The sequence below is a fragment of the Cebus imitator genome, unplaced genomic scaffold (genome assembly GCF_001604975.1).
Source record: "Cebus imitator isolate Cc_AM_T3 unplaced genomic scaffold, Cebus_imitator-1.0 Scaffold180, whole genome shotgun sequence".
NCBI classification, from domain to species: Eukaryota; Metazoa; Chordata; class Mammalia; order Primates; family Cebidae; genus Cebus; species Cebus imitator.
Genome location: NW_016107495.1, coordinates 1123332 through 1127966, shown reverse-complemented (window position 1 = coordinate 1127966; position 4635 = coordinate 1123332). Strand labels below are relative to the sequence as shown.

Here is a 4635-nt window from a genome sequence, read left to right as displayed (position 1 = left end):
GGGTAACAAGAGTGAAACTCCGTCTCAAAAAAAAAAAAGAAAGTATGGTACATAGCTACTATGGAATGCTATGAACCCATAAAAAAGAATGAAATCAGTCTTTGCAACAACATGAATGTAGCTGGAGGGCTTTATCCTAAGCGAACTAACCTAGAAACAGAAAACCAAATACTGCATGTTCTCACTTGTAAGTGGGAGCTGAACATCAAGTACACGTGGATATAAAGATGGAAACAATAGGCTGGGCACAGTGGCACACACTTCTAATCCCAGCACTTTGGGAGGCTGAGGTGGGTGGATCACGAGGTCAGGAGTTCAAGACCAGCCTGGACAACATGGTGAAACCCCATCTCTACTAAAAATACAAAAATTAGCTGGGCATGGTGGCATGTGCCTGTAATCCCAGCTACTTGGGAGGCTGAGGCAAGAGAGTTGCTTTAACTGGGACCCAGGAAGCAGAAGGTTGCAGTGAGCCGAGATCATGCCACTGCACTCCAGCCTGGGCTACAGAGCAAGACTCTGTCTCAAAAAATAAAAAAAGTAGACACTGGGGTCTGCCAGAGGTGGTGGCATGGGGTGGGGGTGGTGAGGAACGGCTGAAAAACTACCTTTTTGATACTATACTCACTACCTGGGTAATGGGTTCAGTCATACCTCAAACCTCAGCATCACACAGTATACCTTTGTAACACACTTACACATGTACTCTGATTCTAAAATAAACATTGAAAAAGAAGGAAAAAGAAAAAGAAACTGACATGGTTTGTACTGTTTAATTCTACATAATGGGTAGGGGAAATGAAGTCTGCACAATACTTGGCTCTGTCTCGGTTAGGGGTAGAGAGAAGCAAATGTATAAGTAAAGGTTATGAGCAAAGATGTAAAGGGGGAAAAATTAAAGTGTGTAGAGAAAGTGAAGCAGTACCAAATCATAATATAGATCCCAAGCCTCACCAAGAAGTGAAGGAGAGGGTAATTGTGGAATAGTTCCTGGGACTGAGACCTAAAGGTGTAAGATGAATATTGTGGGCGGTCCTCTTTGAGAAAAAGAATAGAAAAGAAAAATGTGAAGTGGGTGCTAAATTTCAGAGCAGAATATACATATATTTATACATATGTATGTACGTGTGTGTATATATATCTATGTAGTAAATTCCAGCTTACATAGGGCTTTTACTTGTTTTGGATCATTATTAACAGTCCTGTGATGATGTGGGTATGGTAGATACTATTCCACATCACAGAGGATAAAATTAAGGCACACCATAAGGTAGCTGACCAGAGATCATGTAGTATATGGTAGAATGGCAACTCGAGGCCAGTTCTTAGGTGTGTTTGTTGTCCTTATTCAGAATGGAAAAATGTGGTTTATTGTACAAAAATTTAAAAATGAATGTTGAAAAGTAGTAAATAATTATTATCCAAACCTCACCCTCTGTGGTTTTTTGCTATGTGATCTTCCAGACTCTGACATATACATCTAGATACTTTTTTAACTTTTTGCTTTTAACCACTTAAGATTTTGTAAACTCATTTCCAGATTAACATATATTTGCTTTTAACAGCTATGTATTCCACTGGAGATACATACCATTTGTAATATATTCCTGGAAATTTATATGGTTACAACTTTTTTATTATAAATAATGCTGTATACAGCCTAGCCAACAGGGTGAAACCATGTCTCTACTGGAAAAAAGAAAACAAAAATTTAGCTGGGCATGGTGGTGTGCTCCTGTAATCCCAGCTATTGCAGAGGCTGAGGCAGGAGAATTGTTTGAACCAAGGAAGTGGAGGTTACAGTGAACCGAGATTGTGCCACTGCACTCCAGCCTGGGCAACAGCGAGATTCCACCTCAATAAATAAATAATGCTGTATGAGCATTTTTGTCTAATTACTTCCACAAAATTAGTTTTTAAGGGGTCAGACACGGTGGCTCATACCTGTAATATCCAGCACTTCAGGCGGCCGAGGCAGGCAGATCATGAGGTCAGGAGATCAAGACCATCCTGGCTAACATGGTGAAACCCCATCTCTGTTTAAAAACAAACAAAAAAAAAGTATGAAAAGACAAATTTATTCCAATGCTCCCCTTTCTTACACAAAAAGCAGCCATTTACATCATTCTGCTCTTCGCTTTCTTTATTGCACAAAATATCTTGAAGATCTTCCATGGTTTTTTGTTTGTTTTTGTTAAGGAAAGCAATACTTGAAGAACTCGGGTACTCAGTTAAATGACTTTAATGTTATTTAAATGTGTACAAACATAGAACTGGACATAAATTTCATGCCAGCAAACCAAACTACAAAATCAACAGGATTAAAGCAACATTACAGTGGCATAGTTGTTTTTGCTGAAAATAGACACTCACAGCGTGACTTAGGTAGTGACTGCTGAAATGCAGGTTCTTAAGAGGTTAACATGCCTATACCTATACTGTATTCCATGCCAATTCAATTCTACCACTACTTTTCTGAATCTAACCCAGTTCTAACTTTGTTCTGTTTTTTTCCCCCGATAGCACTTTTATTGATTGTGTGTATCTCCCAATGACATGCAAGTTTTTTATTTATGAAGTGCTTTATTTTTTTCAATATATCCCAGGCACCCCAAACACATCCTGTCACGTAATGGGTACTTAAATATTTGATAAGTGAATGAATGAAACAGATTAATCCTTTTTTTTAAGTTAAACAATCATGTTTATTGCTTGAGCACATAGACAAATTTATGTGACCAGGGCAGAGGCTGTAGATGATTCATATTTCCAATTGGGAGGGAGGACTCGCTTAGTCTTATAATACCGAGCCAAATGATGAATCTGGCGCTCTATCAGAGTCAGACTGAATTAAGCATCCTTCTTTCTGTTCCACTCAAGATGCTTTCGAACAGCGACTGCTTCCTTAATTAAATGGTAGAGATCTTCAGGGAGATCAGGAGCAAGTTCCTTAGACTTAAGGATTCTTAAGATTTTATTGCCTGTCACAAAACGTACTTGTGCAACACCATGTAAATCTCTCAGGATCACACCGATTTGTGAAGGAGTCAGGCCCTTCTTGGCCAGTTTGTAAATCTGCTCCTTCACATCGTGAGATGTCAACTTCAGCCACGTGGGGATGCTGCGGCAATAGGGCAAAGCCGACTGGGACAAGCCCTTCCCGGGAGCATGCATGTGACCCATGATGGCAGTGGTCAGGCAACGAAAGGAGAAACAGATTAATTCTTATACACATTCAAGTTTGAGAACCACTGATAGAGGATGCCAGGGCAGTTGACAGACAGTCATACGTGCAGCTGTCAAGGTGCTGACATGGTGAGAAAAGAGGAAAGCCCAGGAAGATAAGCCCTGGCCTAGAGGAAAGGGAGGATAATGTGGCTGGTAGTGCAGTAGTTGGAAGAGAGAGAAGTACAAGTCTTGTTTTCTAGACTTGTATAACTAAGGCATCATCTAATTTCAGGGACAACAGAAGAAACGCTGCACTCCAATTTTCTCACCATTAATATAATTAGAAATTTTAAAATGCTAATGTCTGAAAGAGCAAGGAGAACTCTGATTGAAATTAACTCATGCAAGAATAATTAGCGAAAGTAAATAGTTGATTATATATCCTTTTTGTCTGTAGAGAGTACCTGAAAGAGGCTTGTATTCTTTTTCAAGATTGGGCAGATTAAGCCATAGCACACTTTTACTTGCATCTGATAGTCTTGCTTCAGCTTTGGCTTAGCCTGAAACATTAGTTTCAAAGGGCAGAATTTTATTTTATTTTTATTTTTTGAGACACAGTTTTGCTCTTGTCCCCCAGGCCGGAGTGCAATGGCGTGATCTCGGCTCACTGCAGCCTCTGCCTTCTGGTTTCAAGCGATTCTCCTGCCTTTCCCCCGACCACCCCCAGTAGCTGGGATTACAGATGTCCGCCACCACAGCCAGCTAGTTTTTGTATTTAGAGAAGAATTTGATCAAGCTCAGCCTTCCAACCAAAATGTTGGTGTGGCAGGGCCATTGCCTACTTCTCTTCAGGTGTGCTATGCCTTTAGAGTTGAATGGTGTCTCAGTTCTGCCTGGGAATAAGAGGCAGGAAGGCTGACTATATGGAGTGTTGTAAATCCCAGTTAAAAAATACTAAACAAAGTGTAATTAATAGGATTATTTATTGGGAAGGGGAGTGTATATGTGTATGTGTGTGTATCTCCATCTTCTGCCTAGTCTGAGGATAACTTGAGTGAGTTAAGCATTGAGAAAAGAGGGGAAGACTTTGTTTAGATGGTGTGTTTTTGTTTTCTTGGATAAGTGTAGGTATACAGCTTTAAAAATTTCTAGTGCTTTCCCTTAAATCTATTTTAGGATTCTCCTAGAAACTTTTCAGGTTGGTAAGGCCCTATGTCTTTTTGCTATCTTCTGTAACATTTTCTTCCTTGTAGTTAACTGATTGAAAGAATAGATCTGGAAATAACTTTAAATATCCTTTATTCTGGAGCTGGGCGTGGTGGCTCAGGCCTGAATGCTAGCACTTTGGGAGGCCAAGGCAGGCGGCTCACATGGTCAGGAGTTCGAGACAAGCCTGACCAACATGGTGAAATCCCGACTCTACTAAAAACACAAAAATTAGCTGGGCATGGTGGCGCACACCTGTAA

General features: G+C 40.2%; 1 protein-coding gene and 1 pseudogene across 1 annotated transcript in view; one reads left to right on the top strand and one right to left on the bottom strand.

The window, feature by feature from the left end:
* The window catches only part of PPM1G (protein phosphatase, Mg2+/Mn2+ dependent 1G), a 29257-nt gene that overhangs the window by 17536 nt on the left and 7086 nt on the right, over positions 1 to 4635 (top strand). The gene's annotated exons all lie outside the window — the stretch shown is intronic.
* Positions 2686 to 3198, bottom strand: LOC108315937 (annotated as a pseudogene).